General features: G+C 41.8%; 1 protein-coding gene across 3 annotated transcripts in view; it reads right to left on the reverse strand.

The window, feature by feature from the left end:
- Nucleotides 1-5,071, reverse strand: part of LOC121871021 (leucine-rich repeat-containing G-protein coupled receptor 5-like) — a 130,389-nt gene extending 125,318 nt beyond the window's left edge. For all 3 annotated transcript variants that reach the window (XM_042373077.1, XM_042373076.1, XM_042373075.1), the window contains exon 1: nucleotides 5,004-5,071. The gene's annotated coding sequence lies outside the window, so the exon portion shown is untranslated. The remainder of the gene's footprint in view (nucleotides 1-5,003) is intronic.
- Nucleotides 5,072-26,996: the final 21,925 nt, after the last annotated feature.

The raw sequence follows: 26,996 nt of genomic DNA on the forward strand, positions 1-26,996 counted from the left end.
ATACCCATTTCTACAATGATAGAAATACACAGCGAATTTTACAAGTATGTGAAAGTAGAAGTTGATATTCAGCAACTCAAGTAATGTTGAGTGTTCGACTTTGACATGAGCCAACACTTAAACAAAGTGAATTATCCGAAGTCGTGTCCAGTATTTGTGTGAGGGTCAGAACACTCTAACGTGCAACAGTTGAAAGATGAGTTCCCGGAGTCAGTCTTGGCAGCAGCGGGAGCAACAGTAGCAGATAACATCAGGTTAAGGCGGCCCGCGAGACTAAATGAATAAAACATTATGGTTGAGAGACTGGAAACTAGTGCATTGTTAGTCCACCAGTCTTAGCTGACGTATCATGCAAACTTCCCCCACTTCTGGTAACATTGCGAGATAGTAGTTCCAATATTCTCTGAAACATGACGCTAACTTTCTCTAGATTTGGTAAAATCGAGAGATTGTTAACAAAAATATACAACACATGCGGCGCCATTGCTATGAGTTAACTGCAGCCAAAACTCCTCCAATATTATGACTACAGTAAATTAATCATTTCCTCCACTGACTTGACTTTACTGAAGTGATGCTCCTCCAGTGTTGAGAGTTTACGACAGTTGGACCTCCTCCAGTATTGTGGACCACAGAAGCTCTCCGCTTAAAGGGCTCTACATCACATGACGCTCTTCCAGGATATGAAAACACAAGGTTATAACCCCCCCCCCCCAGCCTATAATACGTGGCGATCTTCCTAGTGATATACAATAAGATGACAGAACATGAATATTGTCCTTATAAGTATTTTATGATAACAGCAAGAAGAATTCAGCTTGTGTAGTGAGCTCAGACCACACCAAACTCCCGTGGGTTGTAAAGTGACAACACACAAAACACCTCCCCCAGACTTGAGTGTATTGCATACAAAATTTTTCAGGTGCTGTATCTTTACAATACAAGGAATGTTGTGGGAGCAGTGAACCTTCAACACGGAGTGGTCCAGTGGCGTGGGTTTTACCTTTAGTAAGTTTAAAAGGAGAGACGCTCACAGGTTTACTCAACGCTGAGGTAAACTCTAGGTTATTAGTTTAAATCTGTTCTATTTTATGTGTGAGTGAGGGGCCTGAGGGGGTATGTTTGTGAATGTCATCCTATGTATAATCATTAGATTCTTAAAATCAAATAGTCCATCTAACCAACACCACCAACACCACCACCACCACCACCAACACCACCACCACCACCACCGTCGCCAGTGTTGCTGAGACACAACCTCCCCCCCCCCACACACACAGGCTGAATGAACGTTGCTCGCGGGGGACCTGTTGAATGGTAAACAAGATCCCGAGTGTGATATCAATCCAGGATACAAATTTGTGAATCAGATGACCCTCCATTAAGATAGTTCCATCCCCTTAAATCGAATGTCTTTTATTATCCACTTGAAGGGTAATTTGCATGAGGATATCGAGCTACCTTCTTTAGATAGGCATCCCCCTTTGTCGCGGAAAAGTCCTGAATCACACCAATTATTCTTCAACTGTTTGGGTGCAAAAAACTGTCTAGACAAGGCAAGAGAGGTAATTGAAGACACAGTGGTGGGGCAGTAATAAACACAGTGAGGGCCCCGCACACCGCCGTGTTGTGGGCGTCACCAGGTGAAGTGAACGACTGTGAGAGTTATATTGTCGCCTCCCACTGTCCCGCCCAGCCTAGCCTCACGCTCACCACTATCTTCATTCTCTCTCAGCGGTTCAAGTTTGCAGCCCAGCAGTAGTTGATAGGCCAGTTATATGAACATGCACTCGGGGAGCTCAAGACATACATGATTCTTTGAATTTATCAAGTGTCTGCAACATTACAGTGCACAATGTATGGAAGAGATCGACTTATTGGCAAGGGCAGTGTATGTACAGTATGTGGCGTTGTGTTGGGTAATGACATCAAATGTATCGCTCATCTCTAGCACGTTAGGCGAACACATCCTCTACTCCAGGCTCTAGTGTTGCTTTTCTTCTCCAGGCAATGGTGTTCCTACTCGTCTCCAGGCACCAGTGTTCCTACTCTTCTCCAGGCACCAGTGTTCCTACTCTTCTCCAGGCACCGTGTTTCTCTTCTCCAGGCAATGGTGTTCCTACTCGTCTCCAGGCACCAGTGTTCCTACTCTAGGCACCAGTGTTCCTACCTACCCTGTAAACACTGAAGTGTAAGCAAAATATATTTTATGTTAAAGATTTATTCACAACTATATAATTTTCCCAATAAAATGTACCAACAGTAATATACTTCAGTATGTTGATCTTCCGTCTCCCACCCCACGCCTTCTTCCTCCTCCCACACCACGCCTTCTTCCGCCTCCCTCCCCACGCCTTCTTCCTCCTCCCACACCACGCCTTCTTCCACCTCCCACCCACGCCTTCTTCCACCTCCCACCCCACGCCTTCTTCCACTTACCCTCTACCAACCCTCCACCTCACCCTCAACCATCAATTAACTTCCCATAAGTGTCAAGCTCCTCCTCCAAGGCTCAGGTGACGTTCATGCCAAGGGTGACATACAAGCCTTAAGCATACCCTTTGATGCCGAGTCTCCCGGAACTTCCAACTCTCACTTACTTGAAGGATGACGTGAATTACGACACAAGTTAACGGGACAATTATCATCATATTCAGCCCCTTAAGACGTTGTAAATTAGGTAGTATATCGCTGTACGCCGACGTTTACACCTGACCCCCAGTTCATTCATGAGATCTGGTGAATGAGTGTTAGTCGGTGCTCAGCTGGTGGAGTCCCGACTTAGCTTGGCGGCTCACCAGAATTTTGCGAAGTGAGTCATGAGTGAATGACATCGTGGGTGAATGATATAGTGCAGTGGTTCTCAACCTTGTTTGCCCCATGCACCCCTTTCACCATATGTCAGAATGTCATTCCCCCCTCCTTTCCAAGATTGTCTGCCTCAAAAAGTGCATTCCAAATAATATGCATATAATACTGAAAATCCTTTATTTTTTCCATATTAGTACATATACATTTACAATTTTACATGGATTATTTTTATAGTGGAGTTTTACAAATTAAATGCCAATTGAAAATGTTGATGGATTTATAAAACTTGAATAAAAGTAAAATAGTTTTTTATATATTTATAATGAATTACTTAACAGACCAAACTGAAGCATAATGCAATAAACAAAAAGTTCAATAGAATACCAGGATATTGTAAATTTGTAATTAATTTTATTCAGATGAAGATTACAGTCAATGAGAAACCTGTGATTGTTTTTTCTTCGCCAATTCTGGGATACGCGGAGGAGTGCTTGAAAGGGCACAACGCAGGTCATTTTCTACCTCTAATCTACTACGTTGCTTCGTTTTAATTTGCAACAGAGTTGAAAAGCCTGACTCACAAAGATATGTCGACACAAACGGAAGCAATGCACGGATAGTTCTTTCTGCCACTTTTGGATAGGAATCGCACATCAAGGGCCAAAATTCTGTGATTGATTTTTCATCGAACATATCTCTTGCTCCCGAATCAGTTTCCCCCTCCCCCTGAAAACCTGAATTCCCCCCCTGGGGGAATTCCCCCCTGGTTGAGAACCCCTGATATAGTGGGTGAAGGATATCGTGGGTGGACGATATCGTGGGTTTATCATATCGTGGGTGAATGATATCGTGGGTGAAAAATATCGTGGGTGTGTTGTTGGTGAATGATATCGTCCGTAATGTTTGTTCAGAGGATCTAGTGCTGGTAAAAACATCTTTCTGATATGCCAAGTAAGTGAGCAAACACTGACCCTAGAGTTCATCAATGGAGGTTTCACTGTAACACAGCTCTTTCTGTTACTGAAAGCTATCATAATTGTTTTACCTGGAGATGAGAAATCACACAAACGATACATGAATAACTTAGAGGAGTAACAGCAGTGTATTAAATTAACTTTATTTCACACCAGTTAGTCAGGTTAATTAAGGAGGAAACTAAGATGAATAAAATCCCCACCCTTCAAATGGTTTAGGCTCGTTTTCTCCGACCTAGCCAGGAAGATTTATCCGACATAGCCTAGAAGATTTATCTGACCTAGCAAAGAAAATTTATCCGACATAGACTACAAGATTTATCCGACCTAGCTAAGAAGATTTATCTGTAACACAAATATTCGCAGGATCTTTCGTTTTAATTAAGTTTCAGAACCTAACCTAACCTAACTGAACCTAACCTAACCTATCCTAATATAACTTACCTGAACCTAACTTAACCTAACCTAACCTCATTTATACAAAGATTATTCACCATTTAAAACTTCTCAGAAATTTTTATCAACAAGAAAAAAGTCAAAACTATATTAAGCTGAAAACTGAACTTTTGGCGACGGGGTTCAATACTGAGATGAACACTTTATAATGAACAGGTGGTAACTGGTTTGGTTATCATACCAGTTTACTACAGTCAACTAAAGTCATTAACTAGGAGATAGGTCAGTGTTGTGTTGAGGAGCCCTGACACTGTCCACTCCCTGACACTGTCCACTCCCAGACACCGTCCACTCCCTGACACTGTCCACTCCCTGACACTGTCCACTCCCAGACACTGTTCACTCCCAGACACCGTCCACTTATATCTACCAGCAAATTAGCTGTCTTAATGAATCAATTTAGGCGCCATAAAGATAGTCTCTGACAGCCAGGAAAAACTCTCTCTGTCTCTTGTGTGTGTGTGTGTGTGTGTGTGTGTGTGTGTGTGTGTGTGTGTGTTTGGGGTTAACGGTTATCATCGTCCCAAGAGTGCTATACAACCACTACGACAGGAGATTTGTCTATGAATATAATAAAAATAAACATCAAATATGACTAATATTCTGTTATTATTATTAAAACAAAATGATAGGACAAGACCCACAAAATAGTTTATGTATATTGAGCCCAATAACGAGGACACACACACACACACACACACACACACACACACACACACACACACACACACACACACACACACACACACACACGTCACCTACCTGCAGCGAGTCACAGCTTCACTCGGTTACGTCAGCATTCACCTCACTGCCGTTGTTACCTGAGAATAGAGAGATTGAGAATTATTAGGTGTATATAAACAAGGAGGCGAAACGTAGTGTTGGATAATATATGGGAGGGGAGAGGAGGAAGAAGTTGAGGATGATGATGGTGAATAAAGAATAAAGAAAGAAGAAAGGAGAAAATGTGTGATAATAATAAATAGGATAATAATAAACAGTATATTGACAGAAAATTTCAGCTAAGGCGAAATACACAATGAACAGAAATTGTGTAAATTGTATAAGGAAATATTGGGGAGTGGGTCATAAAACAAGAGGAGGAAACATGTAGTGAACAAATATGTTAACAAGGGTCCGATACTTTTAACTGTGGTTGGAGAGGAAATGGTCTTAGCCCTGACATTGGCGTGGTGTTATGCAGCTCTGCGTGTGTGTGTGTAATAATAATAATAAATTATTATTATTATTACAGGTTATACGGAAACAAAATAGTTAATATAAACTAATGTTAATGTTTATTAAGCAATATACGTAATGTATTTAACATATATATGTGAAAGTGCTTCAAAAAATATATATGAACATGTATTTACATTATAGACTGACATATTTTCAGACATTACAGATTGTGGTTGCATTTGATGATGACATGGTGGCGTAAGTTCTCAAAGTTAAAACCCCGCCTGTTGTCTGTCAGCATAGCTTTATATTCTGAGAACACCCTTTCTACATCACACGAGACGATTGGTGCATGTTTCATACATAGGAGGTCTGACATAGTGAGTGGCTGTACCGTCTCGTCAATAATAGCATCACCAGACATTATCTGACTGACTTTTTTCAGCTTTTCAAATCCCTTGTTTTTGTACAACACGTTACTCAGTTTACCATAGTAAGCATCAGACTGCAAACTTTTCAGTTCATCAAGAACACCATTAACCAACGAAATTGCCAAGGACAGCAGTAGTCCCCTTTCTTCAAGTCTAGTAATTGTTGATGAGATGCACGCAAAATTCGTGGGGGTGGGGTTAACCCAGAAATACCAATGAGTCATGACCAGGTGTGGAAACGACAGATTAAAGCGACGTGACCTCACCTCACTTCACCTAACCACACCTCACCTCACCTCCCAGTACCACGTGTGCTCATTCAGTGGCAACAAAGAGATACTGCCAGATGAATATTTTACCAAAATATGCATTTATATGCAGTTATCTAGGTAATATGCACTTATCATAGAAATCACGTAAAATATGCATTTGCATATGAAATATGCAAATGCATAACTATCCGGGCCCTAATAATAATAATAATAATAATAATAATAATAATAATAATAATAATAATAAAAGGTTTATTAATAGAGTTGCAGCCGGTGGCTGAAAATATACAAACTTACATGTGATTTAGACATAATGATATACATTCAATACATTTACAGGGCTGTACAGTACATAAATCAGGAGTTGTTTATTATTTTAACAACAGATGGGATGTTGCTATTCTTATATCTATCGGTGCGGGCTCTTATGGGCTGAATTTTGTTGTAGTGGCGGACTGGGCGAGGTGGGTGGGGGGCTGCCGGTGGCAGGAGGTGGCGATGACGAGGGTGGTGCAGTAGTCCACTGCCAAACCTTTCCAGTGCTGGGTCGTGGAGGTCACTGAGGGATGGCATTTCCAGGGTGGAGAGAGCGTTGATGTAGCCGGAGTATTCTGCACCGAGCATGATTCTGCAGGCCCTTTTCTGTACCTTCTCCAGCTGACGTTGTTGGGTGGAGTTGAGAGAAGACGACCAGGCTGGTGACGCATATGTTAGTTTAGGGAGAATAAAGGCGTTGTAGATGGTCCTCAGCTCTGGCGTGGGTGTCCTAAGTGACCTAAGTCGTCGTAGCATGTAGAGACGGTACGAGGCTGCCTTGGCTGTGTTATTTAAGTGGGCCTTCCAGTCCAGTTTGTTGTCTATAGTTACACCCAGGAGTTTGGCCGACTGCACCAGCTGGAGAGGATGGGCACCCACTGTGACTGCTGGGGCTTGCTCTGCAGTGGTGGCGGTGTTGATGTGCATTACTACGGTTTTGGTGTGGTTGATAGTGACCTTGTTCTCCGTAGTCCATGCCTGTAGCCTGTCCAGGGTGCCTTGTAGTCTGGTGCGGTGTTGTCCACTGAAACCCCCAGAGTGCAGTCATCTACGTACTTCCACCTGTGTCGAGTGTCCGATGGAGCGTCATTGATCAGGATGAGGAAGCACAGTGGTCCCATCCTGGTCCCCTGGGGAACACCGCAGGTGAGGTGTTGGAATGTGGAGACCGAGCTCTGATACCTCACTGCCTGGCGGAATCCCTGTCAAGAAATCAGTGAGCCATGAGACCAGGTTGGTGGGCAGCCCTAGTGCAAAATGGCCTTGTTGATAACAATGCAGTGATCAACAAGGTCAAAGGCCTTCCTGAAATCAACAAGGGCAACGGCCAGTGATGTCTTACGTTTCTGCAGGTTTTTGTGCAGAAAATCCAGAAAGCTCACGAAGCAGTGTGATGTAGAAGAGGTCCTCATATTGCCAAATTGCTGTGGATCAATTGACTGATAGATTCTGGCAAATGCCCACTCAAATACAAAGTCCTCACAAAGTAGACTGGGTATGGGGGTAATGGCAACTGGCCTGAGGTCGTTAGGGGACTGTGGGGTGGTGACCTTGGGGATGAGGGTGACAAATGCGGTTTTCCATTCATTAGGGCATTTGCTTTGTCTGAGGGATGCATTAATAATAGAACAGAGGGGGGTGGCAAGTTCGACTGCAAACTCCTTGTACATTTTGATTGGGTGGTCAATTGGGGTCGTGGAGTGTTTGGATTTAAATTTCAGGAGTTTGTTGGCGATTTCATATGGTTGGACACTGGGACGGGGGGAGGGGGAAGGTAAGTAAGCTGGGAGGAGAGTGAAGTCAAGACTGGGTAAGGTATGACATATGGTAGCAAAATAGTTATTAATTATCTCAGCTGCCTCCTCACTAGGTAAATGTGAGATGAAAGGAAGTGTGGGAGCCTGACGGTTGAGACCACAGAGATCTTTTACCTTGGAGTACCACTGACCGATGCCGACTTCCTTGAGGCCGTTCACTTTCCTGGGATAATAAGTCTTCTTGGCCGACTTGATTTCCCTGATGACCTGGTTACGTAGACTTTTGTACAGGCGGTTATTGGTGTAGTATGCTTTGTTGCGCTGCTCAATAAGTCCTTCACTAAACACATGCCACACTTAAACATCAAAGCATTTCCGCCAACACATACACAACATAATAATTAGGTCATATTTCACCAAATAACTTCTCAACTTAAGTCGTGTCGCGTAAACAACATGTCTGGAACTTGTCTTTACGTGTCCTGGCGGCTCAACTGACAGGATCAACACGCAATTGAAGTCTGGCGGACATTATGTAAATATTTTACCCTCAAACACCACACACGAGCTGATTGTGGTGCGGAGGGAGGCTGACGGCACGAGGAAGAACTAGATTTTATTTATATTTCGTACTAGAGTGAAATAGACATTTAATAACTGTATTAATTATATATTTTATTTTATTTATTTAGCAAGATGTTAACGGTACAGGTGGTGGTCGATGTATCAACGTGAAAACTGTACACACATCTTAGTTGACACACACACACACACACACACACACACACACACACACACACACCTATAAACAACTAATACCATCATGAATATAAAGTCAAGAATAAAGACATACCAAAAAAAAAAAAAAACATTACGCTAAAAAATTAATATCAAATACTGTCCATCAATCAGGGTTCCACACAATACAACTTTATTACCTTTTGTTAATAATAGTTTCATCTATTATCGAAAAACAATGTAATTCAGTCATAATAATTGATATATTCCTTAAGTCACTTTAATGGTAAATTTAAAATGATTTCCTTAGTATACAGAGAAATAAAATAGCATAAATTAATAGGGATGTTACAAAATAATATCGCACTTCAACAACTAAGATCTGTAAGCGAGTATTCTAGGTTAGTTCATACATCTCACAAGGTAAATTTTTACCTATTTTAAATTTAATAGTTCCAGTTGTCTGCGGACTGCCGGGAATAATAGGGAAATCTTTACCAGGAAGCTGTAAGCGATCTCAATTTAAGATAACTTGGAGGTGCCACAACAGAACCATAATTTTCTTCGTGGGTGGAGAGAGAGAGAGAGAGAGAGAGAGAGAGAGAGAGAGAGAGAGAGAGAGAGAGAGAGAGAGAGAGAGTACTACCACTGAAAACTCTCCTACTAATGCCAAATGGACATTCTCTAATGTACCAACAACGGAACAAAACCTCACCTCAGTAAACATTGTACAGCCCGGGACAGTTGGAAGCCCTGACGTTTTGTGTACGAATTCTGTATTAAAAACATAACAGTTACACCATTTAATTAACTACAACAAGTACGACACATTCAATTACACAAAAGTTAAAGAGGAACATGATATTAATACGACAGGCAGGAGGATTAGGATAGGGATGATATTGGACTCCCCCAGACTGGTGTTCAGCAGTGTTGGATGCCTTGGATATAATTAGATTTCATTCCCAGTTTTTTTTTTACATGTAAAACAAAAGGAAGAAATTATTACCAAATATAACATCTAAAAACTATCCCAGGAACACCTTACTGTCAGACAACTTAGCCACTTTTACCTATAATACCAGGCTTTAATAGTTACCTTTACTGCCACATATTTCCCATAAATAAGTAAACACAAAATCCTGCAACATTTTTCACTTCAAATGGCCGTATAACATAGCACATTGTTTTTATTAGAATGACAGATATAAAAATATACCTAATAACACTACACCAATGTTTGTGTTACTGTGCGTCGTTACCAAGCGTGTGTGGGGGCGGGTTGCGTAGTAGGAGTTTTCCTGTTTATGGTTATAGATGGTGAAGGTGGAATGCCTTCAGGTAAAGAGAGACGCTGGAGAGAGCAACAAGGATCCAAGGAACTACTGAAGAAGTTAAAACAGACATCATAACACTAAACTACTAATTCACAGACGGTCATGGCTGTTCTCTTATGATGTGCAGTAATATAAAAACAAGCGCTCCACATCAACACAAGTTATTACCTCCATAATTAATTTAGTCCAACAACAGTTCTGTATTGTGGAAACCATGAGCACGCTATTTTAACATCTAGCTGAAAAATAAAATACTTGTATCACAAACTATGCTCGGTGTTTCAAATTTCTTCGTTCTATTTCAACTAGAAGTCCAGCCTTGTTTGTGAATTTTTTCCAGTTAAGTATGTATAACCACTGCTAACCGATACTTAGGCCTCGAACCCTAGTCTCAAGGCCAACCAATCCAACTTTACACCAGTTAGTCATGAGATAGTTAACATGTGTCATGACTAATTGGTAACAACTATATGACAAGTGTGAACCGTGCCACTGAAGGTCATGAGACAATACGTGCCATGACATACTGAGGCGCCGAATGCATAAATATTTGTTGACCAGGATAGTGAATGTGTTTGTTTGTTTACAACCATACATGTACTGTAAAAAGGTAATGACGGTTAGGTTGAAAACCCTATGTGAAGTAAACACCATATTATTAATATTGCCATTGTTATTATCATTACTATTATTTTTGGTCATTATTATTGTTTAGTTATTGTTATTATTATTGTTTTTGTTATTATTATTATTATTATTGTTTTTATTATTATTATTATTGTTTTTGTTATTATTATTATTGTTTTTGTTATTATTATTATTATTATTATTATTATTATTATTATTATTATTATTATTATTATTATTATTATTATTATTATTATTATTATTATTATTATTATTATTATTATTATTATTACCATGACGCTCATAGGACAACCTTACATCAGGACCCTCCAAAATACAAGTCCTCCTGGCTGGCCTATGTGGATGTCTTGGTCCCCATTACCCATTAAGGGGGCATTAACAACTCACCATTGACCGCTAAAGGGGGAGAGGGTGGCAGTCTGGCTAGGTGGTGGCTGCGGGTATCGACGGGTCACAACAAGAGATCGTAGCCTGGGAGAGAAATTATTGTTACGATTCATTGCTCGTATCTGCCAGAGTGTGGTGCTGAGTGATATGCTGCCGGCCGTAAAGGTGAGGGTTGCTGGTGGTGAGGGTTGTGGTGCTGTGTTGTGGTGATGGTGCGTTGTGGTGCTGTGTTGTGGTGATGGTGATGAGTGTAACTGCGTTGTGGTGCTGTGTTGTGGTGATGAGTGTAACTGTGTTGTGGTGTGGTGCTATGTTGACGATGAGTGTTGCTGTGTTGTGGTGAACGTTGCTATGTTTTGGTGCTCGTGGTGGTGATTGACTGTTATCTCTCTCTTACAAACTATTCGTCTCTCATTCATTTTCTTCTTCGTCTTCTTTTGTGTTGTTTATTCCATTTTCTTATTATTTCCTCAATTTCTTCGCTCCAATCATATTACTGTATGTATGTATGTATGTATGTATGTATGTATGTATGTATGTATGTATGTATGTATGTATGTATGTATGTATGTCATATTTCAGTCTAAAAACATCTAAATATTTTCATCCTCGTCAACAGTATTTTCCCTCCACGTCACTTCACCACAGAAGGAGAGAGGCCCCGGAACCTATAAACAAACAGGGACCAATATCTGCCCGCTCCAATATGTCCCACTTAAGCCCACTTATACGCCATTAGTATGTGAGAGGCGCATCAAACACTAATAACTGTCTTTGATATCAATATCTTCCCTGACACACACACACACATCACTCATACGGTGGTGGTAATCGGTGTATCGTACATTACTGGCATTATTGTCGTTATAACCCTATCATGTGTGCCCCCTCTCTCTCCACACTGGTCTATACAGTATGTATCGTATTAATGGGCATGTATGAATCAAGTACTTGTAGCCGTGTTGATTAACTGTCCATAACCGTTAATGTATCATGGATTACACACCTCACCAACCCTTTCAGTGGGCTGTCAGTGAGGCGAGGCATGTGTTCTGCCGGTATCGTGTGCTGACGCTAAATTACGATCATATCAGACACAGTGTTGCCACTCAGCTGGCCGCAGGTACACCCAGCCACCCATCGGCCTCCATCCCACTTACTCACCCACCCAACACCCGCTCACCACTTGTGTCACCCACCCGACTCCATTTACACCCGACACTCCAGCTCTCCTCGCGTGTCTGCTTCTGTTCTAATAACTCGTCCGTGTATTGAGTGCAATCATCGATACACCCAGAAGGAGTGGCTGGTCTATTCAGTTCGAACAGTGGTTTGGTATCTAATGGGAATCAGATTACGAAAAAAAATTGTTACGAAGGTTTGGACCACCTGAAGCTTCGCCCACCCAGCTTAACCTCCCTAACACACACACACATATACACACGCGCGAGCACGCTTGATCCTGTGTGATGAAAATCCTCCGCGATAATTTCAGTTTTGACGAGATTTACAAATTTGTTATGACAGAATATAATGAAGTCTGCTGTATACCATTATTGGATACACCATGCGAGCGAACATCCCTCACACAGTAGATATTTTCTTTATATTTTTTGCGTATTACCAGAAGATTAGCCTCGGCTTACTGTGCCTAATAATGTATTTACAATTATCATCTTGTTTTCGTTACACTAGTAAATTAATATTTATCCTCTCTCATTTCTATTACCCAACCCATGTGGTCTTACTTCAAGTACTACTTTCCCTTTCCCAACTTTTGCGTTAAAATCACCCATTATAATCAGACATTTTATAAACTTTACGGTGTTTTTGCTTGAATATTACTCATGTTCTTCATTAAACGGAACTAAAAAAAAGAGTAAAAAATATATAAGATTATTTTTCATTAGCATTATATGGTTCTGTTATGTGACAATAAAACAATAAATTACGTTGGTATCGATTAGAGATGAATGATCACCTAAGACATGAGGTTTTCTCTTCTACTGTACACACACACACACACACACACACACTTTAACATCTCTACATCGTTATTTCAAGAGAGAAAAGCTTCACTGTGGTCTGGTAACCCCCGACCACACCATCCACCCAGACAAACCGGGGCGCGTGATAATTACTCCACTGTTTACCTTATCTGATCGAGCCAGCCAGCAGTGAGTGGCGCAGCTAGATGCTAATGGTGATCAAACCTCACCACAAAATGGTTATCAGGGAGAGAGTTGCTCCGTAATGATGATGGTGGTGACAGTGGGTGATCCGGAGATGATGATGATGATGATGGTGGTGACAGTGGGTGATCCGGAGATGATGATGATGATGATGATGATGATGGTGGTGGTGATAGTGGGTGATCCGGAGATGATGATGATGATGATGATGGTGGTGACAGTGGGTGATCCGGAGATGATGATGATGATGATGATGATGATGATGATGATGATGGTGGTGTTGATAGTGGGTGATCCGGAGATGATGATGATGATGATGATAGTGGGTGATCCGGAGATGATGATGATGATGATGATGATGTTGGTGATAGTGGGTGATCCGGAGATGATGATGATGATGATGATGATGATGGTGGTGATAGTGGGTGATCCGGAGATGATGATGATGATGATGATGATGATGATAGTGGGTGACCCGGAGATGATGATGATGGTGATGTGGTTATCATGATGATGGTGACAGTGGGGACTCGGAGATGATGTTGCAGTTGTTGCTGGTAATCTGTGAGGTAACGATGCTGGCTCACCAAGAAGAAAAGATGCAGGTTATATAATGATACTGTATGGCCTAGAGATGGTGGCGATGATAACAGAAACAGATGACGATGGCAGATAGCATGATGAGAGGGCAGACAGCGAGGTGAGATGGCAGACAGTTAGGTGAGATGACGGACAGTTAGGTGAGATGACGGACAGTTAGACGAGATGACAGACAGTTAGGTGAGTGACAGACAGTTAAGTGAGATGGTACAGTTAGGTGAGATGGCAGACAGTTAGGTGAGATGACAGAGTTAGGTGAGATGACAGAGTTAGGTGAGATGACGGACAGTTAGGTGAGATGGCAGACAGTTAGGTGAGATAACAGACAGCGAAGTGAGAAGACAGCGAGGTTAGGCGACAGCACTGTACAAAATAAACGCCTCATTCCCTCTAAATTTTATCTCTTGGGAGTTTGTGTCTCTGTTTTTTGTCCGTTTTATTCCTCGTCTGTCACTTGTCATCTTCTCGTCCCGTAAATGTCAGCCACAGTTTTCACGCTCCATTATGCTCCTCCTGCATACCTGAGTTCATATTGCTGGGCAAACTATGTGTAGAAACGCAGCTTTTTATTGTTCTGGTCTGGTTCAACAGATCACGTGAAGATTAAACCTTCCAGCTTATTTCACCTGATGATTAATCACCCGAACGCTGCCTGGGAGGTAATTTAGGTTAGCTTAGGTTATGTTTGGGTTATGTTAAGTTGGATTATATTGGGTTGGGTTAGGTTGGGTTAGGTTAGGTTATGTTGGGTTAGGTAGTGTTAGGTTAGGTTAACGTTTGGTTGATTAATCTAAAGGTGAAATAAGATGGAGGTTAATCTTCAGGTGACATAAGCTGGGGAGTTAATCACCAGATGAAATAAGCTGGGGAGTTAATCATCATGTGAAATAAGCCGGGGCGTTAATCATCAGGTGAAATAAGCTGGGGAGTTAATCATCAGGTGAAATAGGTTGGGGAGTTAATCATCAGGTAATATCATTCGTCAAATATTATTGTAAGACACGAGTTCCTGGCGGTAAGACTTCCAGGGCGACCACACACAGTATAAGATGGGTAGAGATTCACTAAGTCTCCGTGAGTGATGTGTGGCTGCCTCCCAGGACCTACACCTGTACTTGTGGTACTACCTCTAATATGACTCACACACCTGCTTGTACCCCCATGCATGCTGGGGTTTCAACCAATAACCCTGATTTCATTCATCAGAAAAAGCTTTTGTAGTCGAGTAATAAGTCACTATTATCACAGGCTATTGTCACTGTCGTTAGTGGCCTTTACAGCCTCTGACCTGCAAATATTTGACTCGCTCTTCGAAGTTTATCTGAAACAGTTTATGTGTGAGTGAGGGATGACACCCCTAGAGGCGCCCCTGCTATCTTACGAGTAGCTGTGTCAGGAGTCATTTCATTGTTTACATTTATTCTGGCACCCACGTCACACATCCCCTTCCATTTTAAAATTCATATTCATCCAACACTACTCATTTATCCGGACTATATATCCCAGTTAGTCCGGTTATTTGTTGATGTAAAGGAAGACTTACACGCCGGTAATCCATAAGGTTCTCTCACCAACACGTTCATATCTTTGAGCTAATAAGGTATAGGTCAGACCAATACCTGATGGCCGGCTCCCCAGCGGGTGGTGGAGCGACTCACTAACTCCACCACCATACATGGGCGGCGGGTGGTGGGCGGTGCCGCCAGTTATCACGCCCGCAACCATCTCCAATTTTTTTTTTTGCCGTCTATATACAGAAGGAGCGACGAACACCAGCGACCAGCCAGACAGCGCAATGGGCACCAGAGTCCACGATGGTGAACTTGTCTCTTTATGTTTATCTTCATGTAATATTTAGGGGTAGTAGAGCAGCTGACAGGCGGCCATGTGTACTACTTACTGCTCGGCCAAACAACCCACACCATTAGTACTCTCCTTGAGCCACGTACTATTGACGAGGCCTTTTTGGTATGTGTAAAATAGTGTCTGATTTTTATTATAAATATTTGTATTAATTATTACTTCTGGTATTATTGTTAATATTATTTTTTTGACTTTTACTGATCACAATATTACAATTTTCATAGCAATTACTACAACTCCATAATCGGATTACAGTAAAAACACAGCAAATCAAGTATGTTGTGTTACGAGTTGGGGATTTAGAATATAGTTAAAAGTCTACCCAGATCCCAACAGGCAACAAAAAAAAAAAAGCAAAGACAATCGGACTATAAAAGGGTAGACAAAGGATGCGAGTTTTTGTTGTGTATAATAAAGTACCATAAATCCCTTAACAAAATATTCAGCTTTCTATAATTTTCCCTTAACCATACTTAACCTAAACATTAACAGTATATACATATTTATACAACATACAATAATTTGAAGCAAGGTGGAGGTGGGGAGGCAACATAAGATTACAAATACTTAAGTGCGGAGCTGAGATGGCTGACGAGTAAGGCTGAGAATTGTAGAAGAAGGTAGGTAGTCACTGTGCCGTAGGTTTCCAGGATAGGTGATCCTGTGGTCACTTCCCAGAGTGAACTGAACTCTCCTCGAACTGGAGCTGACGAAGAAGACTTGGAGGAGGTGACGCAACAACCAGGATATGGAGAAGGGAAACCCCGGAGTGAACATAAGAACATAAGAACATAAGAAAGTGGGATACTGCAGGAGGCCGACTGGCCCATACAGGGCAGATCCCTTTCACACCCATCCCAGCACTTCCATGTGCCTATCCAACTTCGTCTTGAAGCTCCCTAGCGTCCCCGATCCTACTATAGCACTCGGTAGCCTATTCCACATATCCACAACTCTATTACCAAACCAGTGCTTGCCTATATCCTTTCTGAATCGGAATTTATCTAATTTAAAGCCATTTGTTCTAGTTATTTCGTTATTACTGAGCTTCAGAACATCTTCCATTTTACCCTTGTTAATCCCACTTACCCACTTGTACACCTCTATCATATCTCCCCTAACTCTACGCCTCTCTAATGAATGTAAGCCTAAGCTTTTCAGTCTTTCTTCATATGGAAGGTTTCTAATATTATGGATCATTTTTGTCATTCTTCTTTGTACTCTCTCCAAAGAATCTATGTCCATTCTATAATAAGGACACCAGAATTGAACCGCATAATCCATGTGTGGCCTCACTAATGCTAGGTAAAGTTTCAAGATAACGTCAGCAGTTCTGTTACTCACAGACCTAGATATGAACCCAAGAATCCTGTTTGCCTTGTTGCGAACGCTAGATGGCGTTGCTCGTGGTGCTGGGTAGGTAGATCAGGACAATAGATGGCGTGGTTCGTAGTGCTGGGTAGGTAGATCATGATAATTGGTGGCGTGGTTCGTAACAGTTGGCTGTCACACTTCCACGTCCCAGCCACAGGTAAGTAACTCTCTTCACTCTTCCTAGCATAACTTCGACACCCTCCTTAAGAGTACGGCCCTCTGGTATGTTCTCCACAGACCTTTACACAGTGAGGTAAGTTGGGTATGATATGAACAAAATTGGTCTTTAGATTATGGCATTCAAGGATACATACAGTAAACACACACACACACACACACACACACACACACACATATATATATAAATAGAAACTTGGAAGATATTCAGAATTCATGACAGCTTTCCAGCCCACCAAGGATCGTATTCGATTCACCAGAACTGTGAATGACAGTCGGTGTTCAACCATCCTTATGGCGCCTTTTTGTGTGAGTTGCAACCGGAGGGGAGGTACCAGTCCTGAGTTACACACACGAGTACCTGCAACAAATGAGAGAGAGAGAGAGTAGGAAGAAGGGAAGTAAACATCATTTCTCTTTTCTCTTTTTGGAATCTGTCTCTCTCTCTCTCTCTCTCTTTCCACTATTGATCCAATATAAATCGATATATCAGTCCATTATCTGGGTTTAATTTCAGTATTTACCTCATAATGAGAATATGTAGACACTATCCTCACACTGACACTTAAACTATTCTGTTAAGCTAACTGATAACGTCGGAGAAATGAGCAATAATCTGAACAGATATTTTTCGTCAGTTTTCACAACCGAGAATTTAATCATGAAGAAAATAGATTAAGCGAGATAGTAATGACTAGTAACGATGTTTGTAAACAAATAGATAAAATAAAACATAATAAGTTGTCAGGTCCAGACGAGATATTTGCCAGAGTATAAAAGGACTTAGTATGCCTTACGAAATTTGTTTAACATGTCATTAAAAACGCGTGTAGTACCAGAATCCTGGAGAATAGCGATTGTGATACCAATTTTCAAGAAGGGATATAGATCACTGTCCTCTAACTACCGTCCAATCAGTTTAACATCAATTGTAGGCAAATTACTTGAAGCAATAATTTCAAACTCAAATCGAAATCGCCCTCGGGAAACACATGTTGAACAATGATTTCCAGCATGGCTTCACAAGTGAGAGTTCATGTCTGACAAATACGTTATCATTCTTTTCAACTGTCTTTGAATCATGGAATTGGAGGAGATATTCTAAAATGAATTAGGGCGTGGTTACAGGACAGAAAACAGAGAGTAAGTATTAATGGCACTAAATCAGATTGGGGTAACGCTACTTGGACCATTACGACGCTAAATTTGGGAGTGGAATTAATCCTGAGGAAGGCTCCGCAAAACTGCAGGAATATCTACACAAATTTTTCGCATGATCTGAAAAATGGCAGGTGATATTTAATGTGGAGAAATGTAAAGTACATAGCCTATGAGATGTAAATCGAGAAACCAGATATCAGGAGAACAACGTTGACACAGAGAAATCAGACTGTGAGAAAGATTTAAGGGTAATGATAAGGAGGAATCTTAAACCAAGACACCGATGCGTGTTTGCTCGAAACAAGGCTAATAAACAATTTGGGTTCATACAAAGGAGTGTTAGTCAGAAGACTTGCGAGGTCATCCTAAAACTATATCTTGCACTTGTGAGACCTCACTTGCATTATGCAGCTCAGTTTTGGTCACCGTACCACAGAATGGATATCGAATCCCTGGAAAGCATTCAGAGGAGAATGCCAAGACTAATCCCGGGAATTAGGAACCTTGAGTACAGAGACAGGTTAAAGCATCTTAATTTACACTCACTCGAGAGACGGAGAGTGAGGGGCGATATGATAAATGGAAATCAGGGCTAAACAAAGGTGATATAACAAAGGTACTTGAACTATCCAACCAGGAGCGAACTCTTAGTAATGAGTTTATATTAGACAAATTTAGATTTAGGTGCGAGATTGGTAAACATTGGATTGAAAATAGAATAGTGGATGAGTGGAACAAATTACCAAATATCATCATTAACTCGAACACGCTGGATAGCTGCAAACATAGGTTGGGGGCGTATATGAGTGATAGGGGTTGGATGTAAACGGGACTGCCCAGGATGGGCCAGTAAGCCCGCTGCAGTTTCCTCCATTGTTATGTTCTTGGGTTAAGTTAGGTTAGGTTAGGCACCATAAGAAATAACACTGATTGTCATGTACGCAATAACTGTACGTAAGTCTTATATTAAAACAGTGTTAAGTAACACTGATACGGCGGCGGTATTTATTGACTAATTTGTAACAGTGATAGTGACTGTACATATAACTGTGACTGTAAGGACGTTCATGACTGTACCAATGCTATGTTAATGATTTAATCTAGGCGAGTGACGAGGTTTGGACCCCTGCCACCACCACTATAGTATCTGGCGTTGAGGTGGTGGTCGCCGGCCTTCCTCACCTGCCGCTGTGAACACTAATGAGCAGATCAGCTGACGATACCAGGTGGGGGTCGAGAATGTCCACCTGAGATTTTGCTTATCTGGATGACTTTCCAGTTCGCTTGTTGAATATGAAATTGGGAGCGACTGACGCGTACAGCTGTGGGGATGGGTGGGGTAGGGATAGTGTGGGGTGGGGTGGGGATGGTGTGGGATGTGGGGTGTGGGGGGTTTTGGGTAAGGTCGGGTGTGTGGGTGTTGGGTAGGGTAGGGAGGGTGGATGTGAGAAAGGGTGGGGTTGAGTGTTCTGTAGTGTAGAGTGGGTGCGGGGGGATGGGGTGTGATGATGGTTGGGTGTTGGATGGGGTGGGTGTGGGGGAAGGTGGGGTGGATTGAGCATTTGGTGGTTGTGGGGTAGGTGTGGGGTGGGTGGTAGAGGGTGTAGGGAGGTATGTAAAGTGGATATCATGGCTCTGAGTTACTTATTTTTCCTGTGCGTGAGGTGGATTTTGGTCACCACAGTAGACTAAATGTACAACCACTGATTTTTTGAGACAACACAAAACGTTATGGATATGGGAGAAATTGTTGTGACAAATATATTGTAGTTTGAGAATATTTTACGATGATTATAAGTGTTTCTGGTGATTGTGACAAAAGTTTGGTGGTTGTAGCGCTGTGTGGTGATTGTAACAGAATTGCTGAGTGAGGACCAATACAGTTGTTATAACAGAGTTTGTGGTGATTGTGGTGATGGCAGGGGAATGAAGGTGGGCGGGGATGGGTGGGAGAGGGGGGGGCGTGGGTGGTTGAGAGAGGAGGCAGGCAGGCAGGGGTGGGTGGGTGAGAGGAGAGGAGGCAGGCGTGGGTGAGAGGGGTGGGAGGCTGGCGTGGGTGAGAAGTGGGAGGGGGGGGGAGGATCCTCACAGACACGCTGGGCTAAACACCAGTTAATGGCCAGATTACTGAGGTGATGATGACGGCGTGTCAGAGAAGGCAGGGAGCATCTCTCTATTGGCGTGTGTCTGTGTGATGTGTCTGTTAATGTCTGTACAGTGTGTCTGTTAAGGTCTGTGTAATGGATGTATTAAGGTCTGTGTGACATGTCTATTAACGTATGTGTAATGTGTTTGTTGTCGTCTGTGCAATGTATCTGTTGACGTCTGTATAATGTATCTGTTGACGTCTGTATAATGCGTCTGTTGATGTCTGTGTGATATGTCTGTTGGTGTATATGTTAGACTGTGTGTCTGCCTTCTGTCTGTATAATCTGTCTGTGTTTCTATGGGATGTATAGATATAGTTTTGTGTCTGTTTAAGGTGTTGACATAAGTCCGTGTTGGTGTGTGTCGTGTATATCGAGGTAACATTGTCTGTTATGACGAGCATGTAGAGGGTCTGCACTTTTCTCTGTGATGGCTGATGGCCGTGTTCGTCTGTTTGGTTTATAATTTTAAATTTCTTGTTTAATAACGTGTGTGTGTGTGTATGTGTGTGTGTGTGTGTGTGTGTGTGTGTGTGTGTGTGTGCATACAGTATGTGGGCATGTTGGTATGTGGGCGTCTATGTGAGTGCGGGAACGTGCCACGGTGCACTACTCCTACACATCTTGGCGGAGCGAGGTCACAATCAGCACTAATGGGAAGATCAGCGGCACGATAGGTGGCGCTGGTGAGAGGGATCCGGGGCCGACAGGGGATCTAAAACGGCTTATCCGGTTATTGACACGTCCGGAAAGGATCCAGTGTCCCACCACTTATTTCCTTCTTATGCTCCGGGAAATGATACATATCACGGGGTGTTAATCATAGACACTTGCTGCTTCCTCGATATTCATTTATCTCAGCTACAAACTAGCTAACTGACTTATACGATAGTTAATTAAATCCATTCAGGCACTGATGGAGTCCTCGGATCTCTTAAAGGATGACGTGGATCAGTGTTCGCCTCCATATATATACTCGCTATGATTGTTCAGCGACGTTGATATAGTGCTGGTGTCGTGAGCCAGCTACCTGTTGTTTATAATGTCCGTGCAGGTGTTTCTTGTACGGGATTATATATGTAGTAGCTACCTGCTGATACTAAGGATCTGGGGTAAAATAGTTGTAATTTTGGTAATTAACTGTGCTAATGACCTTTGAAAATTACCCCTTTTATCATAATATTAAAAAGTCTCTTCCAGCATATACTGTATTTAATATTAATACTGTTGTTCTGTAATGCAGAACTTCCTAAAGTACGTAAATACGTTAATTTACAATTTCAAGTGAAAATCGGGTTCCATTTCAAATTTTGACAAAATGTTAAAATTTAGATTTTTTTTTCAAAATATCATTAGAGGTAAAACTTCCCTCTACAACACCACCTCAGTGTCACTTGGCCCACCCCTACATTAAATTTTCCGTATTTTTATCTCTTGACTCCAGTTAATAAGTCTTGAGCCTTGACTCTCACATACTCCCATCCCTCCAAACCCTCGTCTTCCTCCCACTGCAATTAATTTAACCTAACCTAAACTAACTTAATCTAGGTTTTATTTGCTTATGTTAAGACTCTGAAGTAAACAAGGTTTTAAATAAAACAGAGCTAATTTTATTGTACATCAATTTGTTTCCATTAAGTTTTAGTAAGAAAAAAAGTTATCCCTTTTCGGCAAAAACTCCACTTTATTCTTTAAATGTCTATCCGAAAGCGTAATAAACATCACATACCATGAAAGGATGTTGTTTATACACTCGCAGCTTTCGTGGGTTTACTTAAAAATAAAGAAGAAACACTTAGTAAATTTAAGGAACATTTTCCCACGTGCTGAGGTGCGTGGCGCCAGAATCAAGTACCAGAAACCAGCCTACCTCGTGATGGTCACTCTCACTTGCCTTATCTCAGCGAGGCACTGGGCTGGTGGTGCTTCACGGGGGGGATGGGGGTGTCTGGTTTAGAATCACAATATCTTTATAGCTGCGGGTATCATCACTATACTTGCCCCCGGCCCGCATACTTCACGTTCCCGTCTCTGCACCCCGTGGCTCCCTCGCACATATAAGGCAGTTCACATTATCTTGGTCATCCCTGTTCAATGACTGTACTGCTGCTGAGGCTACTGTGCATCCTAGCAACCGCAACTAAGGATGATACAGTACTATGCTTTATAAACCTTTGATGAATAATTAGGTAATTAAATATAACATTCCTGCTTGGGGGGTCTGAAGATTTTATCCATAAGAATTGTGTCTTTAAATTCAGATATATCTTTATAATCATCACGTAGGCGAGTATTATCAGACACGATTATATACTAACCGTAACTATACAAAAAAAAAACATAACCTGAAGATTAGAAACCCTAACTAACATTCCGTTAAGTTATTTTAGGTTAATTTAAGTTAGGTTAGGTTACTAGGTTAGTATTAGGTCGTTAATCAAGTGGGGTATCTAATCTTCAGGTGATCCTCAAACCCAAAAATCTTTCAGTCAGTCAACAATGCAGTCAATAAGTTAAGATTTGTATTCTGTGAGGTGAGTGACGGAGCTTACCGTATACACACACTGCTACTGTACCCCTGACACTGAGATTTACGATACTACAATTCTTGGTTGTGTTGAGAAATCTCTGGTAGCAATAAAATTCTCACTATCATTTTGGTGAATATTAACTCTTTTAAGTCAGGAATATATTGTTTATTTTTTGCCAGATACATTCACACAACAAATTGAATTGGGTAGAAAGTGAGGAAAACTACGATAACAACAACTACAAAAACAACAACCATACTACTACTACATAATAATAATAATAATAATAATAATAATAATAATAATAATAATAATAATAATAATAATAATAATAATAATAATAATAATAATAATAATAATAATAATAATAATAATAATAATAATAATAATAATAATAATAATAATAATAATAATAATAATAATAATAATAATAATAATAATTAATCCATTGCCTTTATTATCATCTATCGAGAAAAAGGGTAAAGCTGGTTCACAATATAGGAGGCCACATGGCGGTGTACAACCCTTATTTAAAACGCACGCCAAGACACTAAACCCTTGCCTCTTGTTCAACACGTAGTTTAAAACACTTCTATGCCAACGTGATATAACAGTCAAAACACATATTCCAACTTCCCTGTTTCTATTTAATACAAATGCCAACCTATTTGTACCAACACCCTAGTCATTATGCAACACCAGCAACACCAAATAAGTGCACTAACAGCCTTGTCACTATTCAACACCCGCGTCAAAACACTTGTGGCAGCCTGATACTATCTTTCCAGATTTATCTGGTAGCGGCAGCGTCGTAACACTCACAGCCTCGTACGGTCAGCCACACTATCTTTTATATCAGCTGATTTCACGGTTGTAAAATTGTCCTTCTTACTTTATGGATGTGAATGTGGGCAAATTTGTCTCGTGTTTTACAAGTGATACGGAGTCCGGTTTGAGTTTATTGCTGTAGTAATTTCTGGTTAGTTTAAAGAATAATATCAGACCTATAGCCGGGCCCTCAAGGGGGTCAGGGACAGAGGAGGACATTATTTTAAGGGAAGGTTATGTAAACAAACATTAGGGGCGCCTGTGTCGGCTGGGGGGGAGGAAGGTAAGGGAATGTGGTGGTTGGAGAGTAAGGGGGAAAAGGGGTGAGGGGATGTAGTGGTTGGGGAGTGAAGAGGGGGAAGATATTGAGGGGATGTGGTAGTTGGAGAGTGAAGAGACGAAGAAATGGGGTGCCTGGGCAGTGGGGGAGGAAGATTGGTGAGGGAATGTGGTAGATGGAGAGTGGAAGAGGGGAGAGAATTTGAAAAAGGAGGAACAGAACAAGGAGAAGGTGGTGGGGAGGTAAAGAGAAAATTGGGAAGCGGAAGGGGAAAGTAATGGGTTTAAAAGGATGAGGAAGGAGTGGTAAGAGATGTGACAGGAGGAGAGGATGAAGGTTACAGTTCGGGAGAGACAAACAACAGGAGAGTTTACCCTGAGTCTGGAGACGGGGAGAGGGGCGGTGGGAGGGAGGGAGGGAGGGATGGTGAGAAAGAGAAGAAGGGAGGGAGGGATAAGATGGAGGGAAGGCCTGGAGGGAAGGCAGGAAAGGGAGGAAGGTAGAAAAAAAAGGAAGGCAGAAAGGGGATGAAGGGGGAGGGATGGAAAGAAATGGAAGAAGAAATAGAAAAATCACTGAAACAAAACGCACTCAAATATTAAACAAGGAAGAAACATAAACGGACAATAAAATATTACAAAAAAGGAAGAGAATATTGAGATAAAATAACTTATATAAAACCAATACAATGATCTCTGAGCACAAAACAAACAAGACACAATAACAGACGAATACTTCATGTTCTCTCAACCAACGGGAAATGTATCACTATGAAGGATTTCTCTCAGGGTTAGTTAGGTATATAAAACACTTCCCCAAGATCAATATTTGTATGTATATTACTTCCCTAAGATATTGCAACGTTTATATGTATATCATTACCCCTAGGTCAATGTTTGTATGTATATCATTACCCCTAGGTCAATGTTTGTATGTATATCATTACCCCTAGGTCAATGTTTGTATGTATATCATTACCCCTAGGTCAATGTTTGTATGTATATCATTACCCCTAGGTCAATGTTTGTATGTATATCATTACCCCTAGGTCAATGTTTGTATGTATATCATTACCCCTAGGTCAATGTTTGTATGTATATCATTACCCCTAGGTCAATGTTTGTATGTATATTTGTGTTCTGAGATCAATGTTTATATTCGTGTTAAGGGATAAATTCTCCAACCTCTAACCTGCTGTGTGTTTCGATTTGACTACATGATCATATGACACGTGATGATGATAGGTTTCTCAACATGCTGCTCCGACAAGTGATAGAAGTTGATGGAAGAGGAGGAAGAAAAAATAAGGAAAAGCGAAGGAAAGAATTGTGTAGGTGGAGGATGTGAGGTTCGGGAGGAGGAGAAAGGAAAGGTACGTTTGGGGGGTAGTGACGAAATATAGGTGTGTGTGTGTGTGTGAGAGAGAGAGAGAGAGAGAGAGAGAGACCAGGCACAGGTTAGCAACTAGTTGTGGGGGGGACCGTCAGCCGCTGGACTCGGAAGAATTTTATTGGTGCAGGTCCACGCCGGCTAATGGCTGGTCGGGGCCTCAAACACGCCTCGGGTCGGTATCAAAAGACTGATCCGATGGCTCATTCAGATATGGAAGGACCCTTTTATGGCTTTCAATTCCGCGAGAACCCATATCGTTTTCTGCAAGGACGGCAGTCTTCCCAGACGCAAGGAGATATGACGTAGAAGTCTCTTGGTCACGGTAATGCACCATGGGCCCGTATGGACCTAACTGTCGGACCTGGCTGGAAGCAACTAAAAACCTGTTTTGACCTAGTGGAGCCTTGTTGGACCTGTATGAGCCTCGGCAGACCTGGCTAGAAATAACTTAAAACCCATTTTGACCTGGGCGGGACCGAGTCGGACCTGGTTGGAAGTAACCAAAAACCAGTTTTGACCTGGTGGAGCCTTGCTGGACCTGGTATGAGCCTCGACAGACCTGGCTAGAAATAACTTAAAACCCATTTTGACTTGGGCGGGACCTCGTAGGAACTGACTGTAACAAACTGGACCTAGTCGAACTTGGTTGGTAACCATCTGGACCAATTTGGACTTGAAAAGTAACTGACTGGAACTGGTTGGACGGAACTGGTTCTCAATGGACTGGGGGAGAGAAAAATACAAGTTGAGGGGAAATAAAGAAGAAAAATACAACGTCATGAGATGTATGTTTTGGTAGCTGTGACCTCTGACCTTGTGACTTTTCTTTTTTTTATTGGGCACCCCCCTACATCCTTGTGCAAGGTGAAGCGCAGAAGCGTTTACTTCGCCCAACAGGGAAGCATGCTAAGTTCATGCTTGCCTTTATGTATCATGAGTTAAGGGCGTAGAAGCCTGAAGAGTCAGTGGTTTATGTCATCAAGTTATTGGAAGCTCCAACAACTCCCTGAATACGAATTCGCAACTTTCGACTTACAACAGGTACCTACTTTACTGCTAGGTTAACAGGGACTAATGGGGGCTAGGAAGTAAGTCCAAAGAACTTTCACCGGCCCGGGAATCGAACCCGTGACACCTCGCTTGCGAGGCAAGAACTGTACCGCTTCTACCACCGGTCCCCCTCTTATGACCTTTGATCCTGTGACCTCTGACCCTGTGACCTTTGAACCTGTGATATCTGACCTTGTGATATCTGATCCGGTGACCCCCGACTGTGATTTCTGACCATGTGACTTCTAACCTTATGACCCGACCCTGTGGTCTCTAACCTTGTGACCTGACCCCTCACCTGTGACCTCTAACTTTATGAACTGACCTTGTAATCTTTAGCCCTTTGACCTTTAATCTTGTGACCTCTGACCC

This window comes from Homarus americanus, unplaced genomic scaffold (genome assembly GCF_018991925.1).
Source record: "Homarus americanus isolate GMGI-L3 unplaced genomic scaffold, GMGI_Hamer_2.0 scaffold52512, whole genome shotgun sequence".
Classification (NCBI taxonomy): domain Eukaryota; kingdom Metazoa; phylum Arthropoda; class Malacostraca; order Decapoda; family Nephropidae; genus Homarus; species Homarus americanus.